We start from the raw sequence: 17,062 nt of genomic DNA, 5'->3' as shown, positions 1-17,062 counted from the left end.
GTAAAAACAATGCTTGGCCCTCCAACGACCGCCCCTTTCAACATATCATAAGCCTCTTTACTCGGAGAATACAAATCTGCTCCTCTCTCGATCGATCCTCGCATTAGGTAATGCAAGCTAACACCTGGAATGCTTACGGCATCTTTAAAAATGTCGATACCCTTTTCTGTATAAAAGGCTTTCATCTTTTCTAACGCTTCCAGGCCTGGTGCAACATCAAGGTTGTTGTAATAGCAAAGCCAATCTGCGAAGGTGCGCATACCCTTTTCTCGGAACAGCTTCTTGCAGGTTCGCCATTCTGAAAGTTTAAGCACAAAGGAGTTTTTCAACCTTGAATACCAAGCAAGATAATCCGGCAACCCTGGGTAGTCAAGCTTCTCGGGGGAGTCAAACCACTCATAAGGAAACCACGATTTCGTAGCCTCGCATCCGTATGCCTTAACCCACTTTTCATAGCTTGTTCCTGGCCCAAGGTAGTTGATAATGTCAAGGAAACGGAAGCCCTGAGTGAGCAAGAACATGATTTTGTTACAGTTTTTTGCCACTCTGACTTTGCCCGTTGTGTCAGCAAGGCGGTCTGCGAAGTTATTTTTGATCAGATTCAGATCGTAACTGCCAGAGTTGAACCCAACTACAGGTACCTGGTTGCACCATTCCTCAATTTTTTGTCGCTGCGCTTTTGGAAGCAGGCCAACGTCTTTTGGCATAAATTCCGCTCTTACTTGAGCCCGGATGTTTTTTCCGCGTCTCTCCAGCTCTTCCATAAACTTGCGGACCAGCTCCGCGGGGTCTCTTTCACAGATGTGGGTGGGCTCTCTTTCAAGGGTGTCACCGATGCTTACCGAGATTGGCACGTGTGCGTTTTCGATCGTGAGTGTTGGCGTCGGTTCCTTTCGCTGATTATTGTCGCCATACGCCTCGAAATCGTACAAGATCGCGTGCGGGTAGCTTTTTGTTTGCGCCCGCGGTGGATCAACGATTTCCCTTACTTCGCACGCCCAAGCCTCGATCACGCGGTAGCCGGCCCTTCGTAGCAATCTTGTACGTTTCATTGTGGCTTTGAACCTGTCTTCGCGTGTTTGGTCGTTGCGGTCAATGATTTTGTTACGATCTTGCGGGTAACATTTTCGACACCCGTGCCAGTGGCAGCCGTGGTATTGAAATACAGTTTTTGAAATAGGGTCGTACCCGTCGACAGGTGCGCGCTCAACCCAACGCTCGCCACCATGCCCGCACAACGCGTGGTGTATGTGAATTTTCCGCCGCTTGGCTTCTCGTTCAAGCCACCGAAGCGATTCTTGGGAAGCTTGATGGCTTGGATAGAAAGCCTTCTCAAAGCTTGTCTGCGGTTCCTCAACCTTTTTGCCCGGGCAATCGATTATTGTTTTTCCTTGGCTGCAAGTTTGGGTATGCCGTTTAAGGTTACAAACTTTTGTAAATCTCGCGTTGCAATGGGCGCATGCATACGTCTTGGCTAACCTTTCAATATCCTTAATGACAAACGCGTGCCCTTCGTAAATTCCGATTGTCAGAATGTTCGTCAGCATAGCTGGAGAGTTTCTTCTTAGGTGCCATACGACTTCCTCATTTTCTTCACGCACAGGCTCATAAACTCGAATGCCGAGCCAATCAGAAAAAGCGGCACCCTGATTCAGATGCCTTTCAACTTTATCTAATTCATCAAGAGATGTTTTTGGACAGTCGGTCGGCTCAGTTGCGAGTTTAAAAAACCCCTTTGCGAGACCTCGAGCTGCTGCTGTGCTTCGATGTGGGAGCGCTCCTTGATGCACAGCAATGCAACGCCATAGACACAAATTATCTCGATAGGTATCTAGCGCCACCATCGACCGGCCATGTGCAAGGTTGCGCAGCCAGTCTGGTAAGGGGCCTGTGCCTAACAGCGGTTGTCGGTCAAGCACAACCTTTACATCAACATTAAAAAAGCTTTCAAACTTCCACTTTGTAGAAGGTCTTTTGATATTGTCAGGTGCCAGGCGTTTTGTCTCCTGTTCGGTCAACCATTTTTCCGCTGCAGAAAGCTTATTAATCCAAGGTGAGCCTTTGTTAATGTAGTAAACAATGACCGTATCATCATCAATGTTGCGCAACCGATACGAGTAAGTATGCCTGATATAAAACGCTGTGTTTACATTTTCTCGAATTTTTTCCATAAAGTTTGGTGTAAGGTCTTTTTCCAAACCTCTGATAAAGCGCCATCGAATAAAACGCCGGCCACTATTTTCCTCCCCCTCGTATTCCGCGACATCAAGAAGGTTTAAAATCTCATTCTGATAATTTGTTACCACCCGATTTTCGTGTGGTACAAAAGGATCAAATTCATTTAGAATGTTCTTCCTTTTTTGCGCCTTCTTTTCCTTGCGACGAAGTCGCTGAGGGGGTTTTGGGTGATACTTTTGTGAAAGCAACGGTTTTAGCAAACGCTTTTGCACTTCAAGCGGGATCGGTTCATCCAGTATATTACGGACAACTTCACGAAGTGGGCCCGATATTTGAGGCATTCGCTCAATTTGTTGCTCAACAAACTCGTCAAATTGACTTGCTATGTTCGCGGTCAACAAGGTCTTGCTGAAAGCCATGTAACTAAAAAGCACAAATGTTCAATTGACATAAAGCCGCGAGCGGCATGCAAATTTGTGCGTGGGTGTCGGGGGTTTCCCCGAATAATATTTTTAGACGTTGTAATATCATGACTCATCGCCACCTGTCAAAAAAGCGTCGCGTGGCGTGACAGTCACGGGCTTGTTTGAACATGTCAAGGGCTTGCCTGAACATGGTATGCAAATTTTGTTTTTTTCCGCGTGGGTAAACAAAGTCGGGGAATTTATCGTGACTCATTAAAACTTGCCAAAAAACAAACTCCAGCTGCGATAAAGCGTCTAATTCAGAGGTGTTATTTGTGTGACTCCCTCTATACTACTGGTGCATATTTACCTCACCGTTTTGCAGCTTGGTAAATATTCACCACTATTGACCTCCACTTCGGTTAATAATTGTTAAGTATTTTATTTTTACTCACCCGCAACGAGTACGATGTATTCCTTCTGTTTTAGGTTCCGTTTGTTCAAAGCGATTTTGTATTTGAGGTTTCTTATATTCTGCTCCAAAAGTCTTCGAATCTTGTCATCCATCCTGTCCAAACAAACCTCTGTATCCTCGTAGAATTGGTGCAATGTTTTTCGTTTTCTCTCATCTTCCTTCTTAGCCTCAGTCAACACGGAAAAGGCCTGATGACAAAAAAGAAAACCATAATAAGTTCCTCATAGTCATCTCACTATACTTTTTTGCCTTAACAATTTAAAGATAATTCATTAGAGAGATGAGAGGTGGCTGTCTGGAATGACGATGGGGGAAAGCGCCTGTCTGAAGTCCTATATCCTTGAGCTTGAGTCTAACTGGTAAAATGCACGCGTTTCAGTGGTCCTGCTTTTCCCAGACGGACCAAGCGTACGGACCGCTTACCGCCCGAAACCATTTTGCAGCGAGGCGAACGAACCTGAAATCGAAATAATAGCTGCTCACGGACCGTTTTAAATGTGAATGGACAAAATGGTAGAGGATAGCAGTGAAATTAACGGCTTTTAAGTTTTCCTAAAAGCAAGAATTTTATTTAAAACTCTCTTAACCCTATCCAGAGCGGGGGTGGGTTGAAAGTGCCCGCGCTGACTTTGAAAGGTTATAACTTTTTCAATATTCAACCAAACGCTGCTACTTTATCTCAAATTTATCTGGGAATAATTTGGTAGGATAAGTTGTTGTGTCAGGAAATTGACGTCACCATGGATACCGCATTTTGACAGGCATGTTTTCCCAAAAATATAAAAAATTATTTTTTTCTGAAGCATCTTTCCGGTCCGGAATCCGGAATCCTTGAATTTGATTGGCTGTTGACGCGCGTTCCGCCGGTCCAGTTTTTTCCCATCCGGACCGGCTTTGCGAATTTTTTATAACTTTGGTCGCTGGGCTAACAAACAAATGAAAGTTTTTCTCTGCAAAATCGAAATTGCTTCTTACAAACCGTTGTAGATGCGAAAGGACAGAATTACAGTGGAATTAAAGACATCGAAGTTCTTCAAAAGGCGAGTATTCGTTTCTTTATCGACAAAATCGAGTTCTAGTTTACCGTTCGTAGTTTGAAGTTGTTTATTTGTGCAGTTCGCAATCATTTTCACGCCATTGCGGTAAGCTTCAAGTAAGCTGCACCGGTTTTAAACTTCAATTAATATTCAAAAACTGCCTTGTTAATCGGCCACTTTTTGCCAAAACAAAACAATAGTTGTCATCATTCAAGAAAATGAGATTCTTTAATTAAAAACAGTGGAAATAATTTTAGCAAAATTGTGCCGTACGTCCAAACTACGCAATTTCATTCAGTTCGCACTCTCCATTCACACACAAAAAAATTCTGCCGGGAATAAACGTAGAGCTTATCAATTCGTTAAATACAAATGTGTAAAGTTACAGAAACTGTCTTTCAGTCCGATATAGTACTTTTTAGTCAAAGAAATTTGTAATATCCTACGAACAGGAAGGCCGAAGTCGATTTTGAAGTGTTTAGTTTCATGAATGAGAATGCTTTGACTCGATTTTACATGTGTGCTATATTTAGTACTTCAGTTTCTTACTTGAATCTGTTCAGTGTTAATTTAATATGCTGAACCTTTCTGCGAGTACGTTGTGTTTTAAGCGATTCTATTTTCGGAATTAAATTACTCGGGCCGTACTCAAGACCTCGGGCACAGTTTTTCCCTATACGGACCTCCCTGCCGGCAAATAACATATATTTAAGACCCCACCCCCTTAAGGAGGCTCGATGTAGTTTTTTTAGCCCTAGGGTGGTCTTTTTAAAAATGAAAATTATCTATGAAGCCAATCTTCGATTTTCGCCAAAATACACCACAATGGTCAAATATGACCAAAGTTTATTTTTTTACCGGTCACTAAGTCACAAAGGTTACCATAGCAACGATTGTCGTTTTCTTTTGTTTTTAAACAAGGCCGATTTTCTCGAAATCTAGACTGACACTTGGTATTCATTTTTTAGTATTACAAAGAACAGTACATTAACTACCTGTAGACAAAATTTAAAAAAAATCTGTAAGAGCGTTTTCAAGTAAATCGGGAATGTAGTTTTTCGCAAGGTTTTATGGTTTCCCACAGTTGGCACTCCATATTTTTCATCAAATTAAAGCAACAAGAATCTTCTCTTTGGTGAAATATCTTCGATGGTTATAAACATTTTTTAACTTGAAAGGAGCTCTGTCAACGGCTACGATTACGAAATGATTAATTTTCGAAAACTGCGCTCAGACAATTCGAAACAACGTAAAAGCGCGTATTTCATCTTAAACGGAATAACTTTAAAATGCTCCTACATAACTCTTTGAGAAATGGTCAGCAATAAGAATGATGTTTGCGCTTTTTATTGCAGTCGAAACGGAGAACACAAAACTATTGTAAGCCACAGAAAATAGCACCGAATTGTGGCTAAGTTTCAGTGGTCGTTTACCTGCTGTAGCGTACGATTTTGTTTATTCTGGTCCTTGTCTATTTCCTTCTTAATTCACGTGCAATGAATATTTATTTAAATTCCCGCGCTTGACGACGCAGCAGCTCGTGCGTAATTTAGTATGCAAAATGGTGTAAATATGTTAATAAATAAATAGACGTACACGTGTATGCATCGAAAAACGAAAGATTGTTGCAAAAGAAATCGCAAAATGGGTTTTAGAAAAGATCATTCAGCACTTTCAGTCTTAAAAGTTTGTATATTTTTGTTTAAAAAGTTGAGATCACAACAAAAATAAAAGAACTGCGTAGATGTTGTTTATTACTTATTTATAAGGATGAGCTTGTTAAACGTGCCGCCATTAATTATTCTCTCTTCAATTAATTTAGTATAAACGCATGACAGACTAAACGCGGGAATTTGAATAAATATTCATTGCACGTGCATCAAGAGGGAAATAGACAAGGACCAGAATAAACAAAATCGTACGCTACAGAAGGTAAACGACCACTGAAACTTAGCCACAATTCGGTGCTATTTTCTGTGGCTTACAATAGTTTTGTGTTCTCCGTTTCGACTGCAATAAAAAGCGCAAACATCATTTTTATTGCTGACCATTTCTCAAAGAGTTATGTAGGAGCATTTTAAAGTTATTCCGTTTAAGATGAAATACGCGCTTTTACGTTGTTTCGAATTGTCTGAGCGCAGTTTTCGAAAATTAATCATTTCGTAATCGTAGCCGTTGACAGAGCTCCTTTCAAGTTAAAAAATGTTTATAACCATCGAAGATATTTCACCAAAGAGAAGATTCTTGTTGCTTTAATTTGATGAAAAATATGGAGTGCCAACTGTGGGAAACCATAAAACCTTGCGAAAAACTACATTCCCGATTTACTTGAAAACGCTCTTACAGATTTTTTTTAAATTTCGTCTACAGGTAGTTAATGTACTGTTCTTTGTAATATTAAAAAATGAATACCAAGTGTCAGTCTAGATTTCGAGAAAATCGGCCTTGTTTAAAAACAAAAGAAAACGACAATCGTTGCTATGGTAACCTTTGTGACTTAGTGACCGGTAAAAAAATAAACTTTGGTCATATTTGACCATTGTGGTGTATTTTGGCGAAAATCGAAGATTGGCTTCATAGATAATTTTCATTTTTAAAAAGACCACCCTAGGGCTAAAAAAACTACATCGAGCCTCCTTAAGTATAAAAAAAACTGTCATGCTTGTCTCGAAAGTATGCAAATTTATACTTCACCTTTCAAATAATAATGATGTCAATGGGGACTGCGAAGTGGCTAATTTAAAACGCTTTGCCGGCTATATACATGGCTTAATCAAGTAACGCAAGTAGTCCTCGTTAACCATGACGAAACATTTTGGACAAAAAAACTAGCATTGGCATGGTTGCTTCAAATTCACCAGTGACAAGGCGAATTCGACGAGCGGCATGCGAACTGAACGGGAAACCATTGAAGAAATGACAGGAATAAAACGTATTGCAACGGTCAGGACATCATAATCAAGCAAAGGTGAACATATTTATTTTGATTTATGTCTAAGTATTGCTAGTATTGCTATAAAATTGATTTAAAGAAAAAATACGGTGGTAATACTGTTGGCCACGCATTCGAAGGCTGGCTTGATTTTGTGCCGTTCTTGTACGATTTTAAATAATTTTTTGACAAGTGCTTTTAAAATCATTTGCCCAAACAAAACATTGCATAATTTTAAGGTATCATCCTTCTACACTTGAAACACCATTATCTCAAGGAATACTGAGATATCGCACATAATGAAAATGACGATTCTTTTGACCGACCGACTTTCATGGCCCGTGAGAATAGTCTGGTTTTGTTTTACGTTAAATAATTAGATTAAACTAAAACACTTGAAACTATGCTTGTTTAGACAAGGAAGAGTCATGCAATAAACCAGTTGTATTTATTTTTTCTGCGCTTGATCGTTTTGACATGCGAATCGAATAAAAATAGTCGATTTTCAACCCAATTTGAACCCTCTGAATTGAGTCTAGACGTCAAATCAAAAATTTCGTTTTTCTCAGAAAAATAAAATATTTGGAGGAAAAAACAGCATAACGTTAATCCCTGTTTTTTAGCCTTGCCGCAAAATAGCCATTTTTGTTTGTTTTTCTAGAAACTTTCTCTTAAGGTCGCGCAGGATCCTTGCAATCATTATGTATGTATTTATTGAAAGAGTATATACCTAATTGAAGAAACGTTGACCCTGTGAAAAGCATAAACCATGAACGACATTACCCAATGGTATTCTGGGTAGACAGCCTTGGAAAGCTTAGTAATGTTCCTTTTTTATTGATAATTAAGATATTTTCTTTCTTTGAGAGCCTTAAAGCTTGATTTATACAACCTGTTTTATTATCATGTTTATTCTGCCACGGATGACAATCGTTTTTTCCGATTTCCCAGTAAACTTTTGGTTCGCATCGTTAATGGTTTATGCTTTCCATGGGTCAACGATTCTTCAATCAGGTGTACACGAACTGCGACGACTGAATCCGACAGAAAACGAAATATTCATGAAAATGTTTTTCTTAAAGTTCTTTGTACAAGTAATTACACGGTATTGTTCTCATCTTTGCGTACCGTGCACTGAAACAAAGCGAATTATCATAATTAGATTCACAGCGCTTTGAATATAGCACACGTCAATTGTAAACATTTACTCCTACCATTTTGTGTCCAAGTTTCCTCCGCCGATATAAAATTTCAGAAACTGATTCGCGAGGAACATAAACTTGGTGTACTCTATTGTGCTGAAAAGAGCGAATTTTGAGAAGTCCTTCTCAAAATGAAGATAGCACGTTTCAAAGTTTAGATTTCACATTTTTACTCTCTTAGACGCCGTTAACTTCTAGCAGTTTTTGAAATCGAAAATTTTGTTCTTGTCAGAACACAAAAGAGGTAATGGTTTATCAATATATAGATTTAGGCAAGCCTAAAAGCGGAGCTCCCCATTTATTTAATTTTCACTGGAGCTTACAATGTTTTCATTCTAGTGAATAAGCGGCCAAAGTACTAATGTTTATGGCGGTTTATAGGTTCAAGACAAATTTAAATAGCTCACGGTTAAACAACTGAATGTCAGCAGTACGACAAAAATAATAATCTTAAAGCGGTGCAAAATCATTACTCATGGCACGAAAAATTACTTTAGAGTACAGTAAATTATCTGCCTTCTAGCAATAGAAAATAGTTTCGCGATCCTGTTATAGTTTCGCAGCAGTTTAGTAGACTCCACAATATCTGTTACATTGATATAGGATATATTCAACGAGTAACGCAGAGTCTGTTGGATTAGCTCAATCGGTAAGGTGCCAGTCTGCGGATCCGGAGGTCGTGAGTTCAAGTCCCAGAGGGTCGAGTTTTTTTTTTCTTTTTTTTTTTTACCCCGTAGCAATAAAATGGTTTGTTTATTATATCAACCCGATTTAGCTTTCGAATGCTCCTTCATGTACGATGCTGGCTTTACAGATAGACACGAAAGTCATCGATCGATTATGGCTCTCAATGTCCACTTTTTTGGCGGTCGATTACTCAGTCTACACGTAATTTTCAGCCACATTTTGTTTCATTGCTTCTTGTTTTTCTTTTCAAACCTCTTTAAATTTTAAAGGCCGCCTTTATACGGCCGCCTTTATACGGCCTTCTTGCTTCACTATTTCTACCATCAAACTATGGCGGCCATGTTGCGCAACTCCGTACGTACGTACGCCGTACGCGCCCGCGAACCATGCCGTTATCCATGTTGACCATGAAAACTCATTTCCATAGTGTTCCTTCTTTCATACCATTTGCCTGTCTATGGGGCTCCGCACAAGGCGCCTTCGGCGCCTTGCGAGCTCCGCTATTAGGTTATATAATCATTTTATTCGGTTAGCTGTTCTAGCTGAAAACGTGGACACAAAGTCGCATTATCTGCAGTTAAAACTTTTAAGAGCTTGTAACATCACAGTTAACTGTCATCTCTCAGTAAAATGACAATCATAATGTAATTCCATCATCCCCTAAAATCCTTGATAAATTTTCCAGGAATCGATATCCAAAATGTAGCGAATTAAAGCTTTACAAGATAGCAATTTGGCTAATGAATTTATTAATGAGCAAGGGTCCTTGCGCGACCTTAAACCGTTTTGCGTTCGGGTAAACTTGAAAAACGTCGGCCCAACTTTCTTCAAGTTTATCTCAATTTGTATGAAGGTGTCATTCATTATGATCGAAAATCATCCCTGTTTGTTATGTGGCCAATAATTTTGCCAATGAAAGACTTTTGCTCTGCCAATTTGAAGTTTAGAGCTCTGAATTCACGAAAATAGTTTATTCATTCATAAATATTTTATTTCAACAGAAAAACATGCCCATATTAAGTCTCAAGCTGCCCTGTGTCGAAACAAACCTTGCTCAATGTAACAAAATTTACGTCTTATAGGAAGTTACTTTCCTTTCTCCCATCGCCCAGCAAATCTAAACTAGGATGATCGTTTTGAATTTTCAGATTACAGGGCATTGTGTCAAATAAGACACGAAACGATTTCTGTCGCAACACGGTTATTTAATTGTACATGAGTGTGCCCAGACAAGTGAAAGCAAACCTAGTCTGCTATGAAACTACTATCCTTTTTCCAATCGAATGGTTGTCATTTTTGGCAGAATTCTGATATATTATCAACCATAAAATTTCCAAAGTTGTTCCAAGCTAGGACGTGACACTGTGCATGTGTCTCTCAAGTCATCAGATTTATTCCCAGAAATGATGGTCGCTTTTCTTAGAATACAAGAAACACAACATCTGGTTTTGCTGGCAACGGTTTTTGTAAACCGTATTTTTGCACGTCGAAAGGAAAAATTAAAGCAGATTCTTAATTTCATTCAACAATGACGGTTGTCCATTCCATTTCCGCCTTGAGAATCGACCTCTGTTTTCTCTATGCGAAAGAGCAAAATTGATGCAAAATTTTATTTTGCGGTGTTGATTTAATAATTATATTCCGCTTCAAAACGTCTTCCATGCATATCCTTTATGTTCACGGATCTTCAGTTGCACAAGAAAACAACAGAATAAACTCATTGTGAAACAGCCAGAAATACTAAATAGATAGGCGAGGGTTCTCGCGCTGGCACCTATACTCGTCTCTTTAAGGAACAGTATCCGCCGTTCGGCAGGAATCGATTTAACCCATCTTCAGAATATCATTTCTCGCTGTTGTTCAAAACTGAAATTGTCTGCCCTAATCTCGAAAAAACGTATTTAAATAAACTGAAACAACGGTTATATTACTAACTAGACGGTACTTTATACCCAGCAAATAAATTGCATCGGATGTTTCAGAGTTGCGTCGAGCTATCGATTTTACGAAATTTACTCCACGAGACTCAGTCTGGATAATCTCACCTCCTTTGCCGTCCAACTGGATTTTTTCCTTGACATTTTAAGCGTTTCTTTCAATCGCTCTTTCATCTCGTCTAATGTCCGAAGTCCTTTCGCCGAAACACCAAGGGCCGCCATTTTTTGGGCCATTTCCACAATGTCATCAATTGCGTCAATGTCTGTTGCCTCAGCCATGTTTGACTACGACAAAAACAACCTGAACGCGTGCAATTTAAGCTGAAATGGGCAAGATTTCCGCACAGCCCCCTGCATTTATTATGCATGCAGCTCTTTGTTTACTGAAAACAGTAGCCAGGACAATAGAGAGCCTTTGGGACTAAAGCTCTTTGTTTAAGTCGCTCTTTTGTTTTTCTTTCTATTTTCCTTCTAAGTCCATAAAATTAGCGATTTTGTGGAGATTTTGCTTCAAAAACAGGTAAAATAATTTAAGACTTAGAAAAATATGCGAATTTTTTGAATTTTTGCGTAAAAACCAAGCAAAAAATCGATCCAAGGAAAATAGGGTCCGTGAATCCCTTATATTTCCGCGTAAGACAGCTGCACTCAGGCTACTCCTTTCAGGGTCATATAATCTTTTACAAATACGGTATTTGCAACGCTGTCGCGAGCCATTGGCTAAACCATCGTCACGATAATAACGTGACAGATCACGCAATGTTTGACAAAAAAAAACCCGAAATATTGACCATTTTCACATTTCCCATAAAACACTTTGTTTGCCCTCCAAAATTTTGCATAAGTATGTTATTTTAAAATTTCTCTTGGGACGACTGTATGTCCCAAAAGAAATTAAAATGGGAGATGTGAAATTGGCAAAAAGCCATTTTGAAGCTTAAGGTGGCTTACTGCAGTTTTGAGCGGGTAAATGACGGCAACGTTTTACCCTTTTGCAAAGTGTTCAGAAATGTTTTATATTCTGATAATTTATTATTACTGTTTCTTACATCGTACAACCATTATATGTGACCTTTGAGCAATAAGGATGCTAATAAACAGTCAAAATGAACGACCGAGTGCTGAACAGGGACTGGGTGCGAGTAGTTTTAATGGCGTTTTTCTCAAAATCTGCATATATGACCCCACCTCAAAATTTTAAAGCTTAGAAATTGGCTTTTATTGACATAAATCATAGTTTAACCCTTTTGAAACTGGGAGAAGCTTGTGGGCTTAGCGAGAGAAACTGACTTAAACTGCCAACCCCTTTTTATAGCACTTATCCTCAATATTGCATTGGGCATCCCTACTGCGCCTAATTTCACGTGTGATTACCGCGCGCACATTCAAGGATGGCCCCTTTTTCCAAGATGGGTGGGGGGGGGGGGGCTTTTTATGCCTGTAACTCGCCATAAAGGTTATTCTTCATTTTCTCGTAAACGAGTATAGTGAACTATAATTTTTTCTTTCTTTTGTTTTGAATAGCTTTTATGCCAGTTGAGCCTGCGATAATGTATTCTTTGTTGAGAAGGAATGCGAACGAGGCGAAAGGGTCAACACATCGATTATAACAATGCAGAATGCATGCCCCTTTCTCCTTGTTTGTATGTCAAACCGATGGGAACTGCAAAAACAGATATCGACGAATAACGTTCTTTGTAAAATGAATATAGACCAATTTCCAGTGTATTATAAGACACAATCGTCGAAAACGTGAATTTTGCAAGCAATCATGAATGTAACCAATTATCATACAAGGAAGTATTGCTTATAAACAGGCTGCTCCTAATAGAGTATGGGGACCCCCATCTTTATTTTAAACTTAAAGTTCCAACGATAAACAACCAGTAGACTTCCAATAGGCAAAGATTGGCAGAAATTTCAGTGCAGGTTCTATTTTAGAGTAATAAATTATAACCTCACTGCTATAAAGAAAACTGTATAAAGAAAACAGGACGAGCAGTCCAGTTGCTTCAAAAGTCAACCCGCCAGTGAGTGAGTGAGTGAGTGAGTCAGTCAGTCAGTCAGTCAGACAGGCAGACAGACAGGCAGACAGACAGACAGACAGACAGACAGACAGACAGACAGACAGACTGACAGTCAACCAACCAGTCATCATTCAAATTATTTGTGTAAAGGGATTTTAAATAACCGCGAAACAATTAAGTTCTATTCAAAACTAAACAAAAGAAAACAATGGCATTAGTGTCTAATAGTATATATAATTTTTTAGAATTTCACGGTTCATTCGTTCAAGTACAACCACTATAAGAGGAGACGTGACTCTTAAGTTGGCCAAAAGCTTGTGAGAAACAAATCTTTCAACTACATTTGCCTTTGTCTTTTAGACCATTTTGACTCCATTATACTATGTTAAAGACTACCCTTTTCTGACTAAATCGGCATTAATATTTTTTGGCAAAAGTCGGATTTCTTCTCTTTGCTGAACAGCTATCGGTATGATCACCCTTCACCGGATGATTTTGACGTCATTTGTGATCTAAAACTGAACAGACCCACCAAAATGGGATCTATTTGTTTTATACAATAACAGAAGACTTCAGTACACTTCAGTGTGAGCAATGCCGCTACCGATGAGCTTAAGTTCTTTTCACTACACGATAAAGTTTCCTTAGCCATGAAGCAGTCAGAAAGCAGTGTTAAACCGATTAAATAAACAGAAAAATGGTAAATTGAAGTCAATGAAAAAACTAACCTTTATCCCGATTTAGAGAGTTGTTTAAATCTGTTAGTATTAACCTAATTAAAGGAGAAGTTCACTCCAAAATGGCCGTTTATTTTCTTTACGCCAACAAAAAGTTTACACAAAGATATGTTATTCACCAAACTTTCAGCCTCCAATGTTCGAAACAACCCTTCGAAATATTTCCCAAACCTCGACAACTAAACGCCGCCATCTTGGCGCTGGTAATGTATGCCGGACGTCAAAGAGCTCAGCCTGCAGTTTGGTGGGGAAATTTTAATAGTCGAAACTCCTTGTTTTTTATGTATGTCTTGGAGCTCTGTTTGTGCAAAATGGAGCTGCACAAACAGGCATTTTGACAAACAAAAGCCACTACAGTCTCGGCCACTTTTGACGTAAACTTGTATTTCTTACCTCGGAAGAACTGCAGGAACTTGAAATTTCGCCCAGAGCCAACTACATTATTCAGCTTTTTGTTGTAAAGCTATCGACCGGTCAATAATTAATTTGCCCGAGCAATAATAAAAATAAAAGCTCTGATTGTGGGCCCAGTTCTCGGCCACTCGGACCCAGTTTTCGGCCACCAAAAAGCTTGTGCGTGATTTTCTGTATAAATAGGTTCAATTAATTTCCACAGTCACAAATCACTCTGTAAACTTATTTATGTTATGTCGATCCCAAATTATGTTATGATACTTTGTTTTACTTTGGAAAAGAAGGTTTTTAACGCGCCTAGTTGCTTGCCTATGTGCAGGGTCTGGCAAACCCGGAGAACTACGTTGTGTGACCGATGCATTTAGATGGTTTATTTTGCAGTGAAAAGGTCTTGAAAGAGTTAGGTGTTGTAGAAATAATAGAAAAGACAAAAGTCAGCTCAAAACTATTTAATTGAACTTTATTTTTAAAACTCTTTCTTTCATTATTGCTGCAGCAGATGAAATTATATTAAAACAAAAGCACTAAACTGTGATAGCGAGCAGGGTGGCCGAGAACTGGCAAATACGCAAAAGTCGCACGAAAAAATTTTGAAGTAAATTAAGACCAAAATTTACAACGGTTCAACAAAAAGTTAACTTAAGCAGAAAGCTGTATTATTCTAAGTTTTATATGCCAAAAATTAGCTCGTTTGGTAGGGGCTCACGGACAAAATACGAGTTTAACTACATCCATGAATTTTAAGGAGCCGTAAACAAACAAGTTTTCGAGAAAAACAAATTCACCTACCTTCGCATAAATTCGACGTGTGAGCATTCTATAGCGAGTTGTAAGATCAAACTCAAGATACTAAGAGCACAAGAATCAGTCTATCGATTGAAGGAAAAAACTTTTTCTTTTAATTCAACTGTGATGTGAAAAAACGCGTTGAACACAAAGTGGCCGAGAACTGGACCCGGCCGAGAACTGGGCCCCATACTGTACGAAGAAACATGGAGTTTCGAGTATTTCAATTTTCCCGCCAAACTTCAGGCTGAGCTCTTTGACGTCACGCATATATTACCAGCTCCAAGATGGCGGCCTTCAGTTGTCGAGTTTTGGGAAAGATTTCGTAGGGTTATAGCGCACGTTGGAGGCTGAAATTTTGGTGAATAACATATCTTTGTATAAACTTTTTATTGTCGTAAAGAAAATAAATGGCCATTCTGGAGTGTACTTCTCCTTTAAGTGTTTAACCGCCATTTGTTTATTTATTTACCGTGGCGTCGACGTCTAACTGTACAACATCGGTCTAACACTTTCAAGATACAGATTTCGATAATTTCCCGAATAATTTACTATCGTATTTAAGCTTGTTTAGCTCAGTTAAATGCTTCGAAAGGTGAACGATGCTTAGCGTATTGTTTCTCACTGTAGATTTGCAATAATGCTTAACTTTGCCGACAACTCTGATTTGGACTATAAACTCTGATTACGTTCGCTAGTCACACCATCGCGTGACGTCATATATGCGTCTGTACTCTAATAGATCATAAGTAACAACCAATCAAAATGCGCGTATAATTCAGGTTATTGTATAACAGTAAATAAATAGCTGAGGTGTTTCGCGCTGGCACCTAAACTCTTCTTCTCAAGTAACATTCTCGGCCGTTCGGCAGAAATCGATTTATCCATCTTCAGAATATCTGTTCTTGTTGTTTTTCAAAACTGATATTTCGTCTGCCCTTATCCCAAAGTAATAACTTTTGGGCTAAGGTAATCTGTAGAATTTCGTGATTGCATACCAAAAAAGTCATAAAACATTGGTTTCGTTTCTATAAATTGGATGGGTTTTTTTATGTCCAGCAAAGGAATTATTGATTCTTCAGATAACTTGAGACGAGTTATCGGTTTTTCCGAAATTGACTCGACGAGCCTTAGCCTGAATGACCTGATCACCTTCTTTGCCGTCCAACTGGATTTATTCTCTGACATTTAAGCGTTTCTTTCACCCGGTGCTTCATCTCGTTCAATGTCTGAAGTCCTTCAAGCGAAACACCAAGGGCCTTCATTATCCGGACCATGTCCATAATATTGGTGATGGCGTTGATGTATCTCACCTCAGTCATGTTCCAAAAGGGTAACTTAAACACATATGTTTTAAACTAAATGTTTCAAAGAATGAACCAGGGCGATGGACGGGTGTCACAGTTGAAATTTCGTTTGTTGTTACTGCATTTCATATAAGCAAACCATTGCTTTTATAGCCTGCGTGCAAAAAGTCACATATTTCTGCGTGAGAAGATTGGCTGGACAACTTCACGCAAGCTACTCCTTTTAGGGACACACTATCTTTTAAAAATACAACTTTTGTAACGAGAGCCATGAACACTATCGTTTTGGTAACATTGCGACAAATCAATTGGAAGCTTAACATTTTGAACAATTCAAAAATCTCTTGCACAAAAGTCCAGTTCTATATATACATTTAGCATTACACGATTTTAAGGTAATCCCGCAGTATTGCATTGGACATTGATTCCACGTGCGCCCATTAAAAGATGGCGGCTCTTTTCTATGGCTGGAGCTCGCCAGCCATTAAGGTAAGTCGTCATTTTCTCATAAAAGAATAAAAGTAAGGTGATCTATCATTTTTTGCTTGTTGTGAATTGAGCAATATCTTCCTTTAGACTAATGAAGAATGTAGAGTAGGAAACAATCGTTGGAAATAAAAAAGATAATTAAGCAAGCAATCATAAATATAATCAGCCATGTTGCTGTTGCTCTTAAACAAACATGGGGACCTCAATTTTATTTTAAACTTTAAGTTCCAATAAGATTAATTCCGGTGCAAGTTCTGTTTGAAAGGAATAAATGGTAATGGTAGCAATGGTAATGAAACTTGTGTCATGTATATAGGGAACAAGGGACCGTTTTTAAAGCAAGTCTTTCAATGAAGACAGCACACAGACTTTCTGTTTTCAGTCAGTCAGTCAGTGCTGTCTTCGCATCCGTGCGTCCCTTCGGGAGTAAGTTACTCAAGCAATTGGTCA

At 38.9% G+C, this 17,062-nt stretch overlaps 2 pseudogenes across 2 annotated transcripts in view; one reads left to right on the top strand and one right to left on the bottom strand.

Annotated features, from left to right (window-relative positions):
* The window catches only part of LOC144662526 (uncharacterized), a 379,417-nt pseudogene that overhangs the window by 32,275 nt on the left and 330,080 nt on the right, over positions 1 to 17,062 (top strand). The window lies entirely within an intron of this gene.
* Positions 1 to 17,062, bottom strand: part of LOC144662537 (uncharacterized) — a 241,253-nt pseudogene that overhangs the window by 85,807 nt on the left and 138,384 nt on the right. Inside the window, exon 2 of the transcript XR_013572468.1 lies at positions 3,038 to 3,245. The product of XR_013572468.1 is annotated as an uncharacterized LOC144662537 (transcript). The remainder of the gene's footprint in view (positions 1 to 3,037; positions 3,246 to 17,062) is intronic.

Source organism: Oculina patagonica, chromosome 8 (assembly GCF_052425735.1).
Source record: "Oculina patagonica isolate OP01 chromosome 8, crgOcupat, whole genome shotgun sequence".
Classification (NCBI taxonomy): Eukaryota; Metazoa; Cnidaria; class Anthozoa; order Scleractinia; family Oculinidae; genus Oculina; species Oculina patagonica.
Note: the sequence above shows the minus strand (reverse complement) of the source record. Positions and strands in the feature narration are given on the sequence as shown.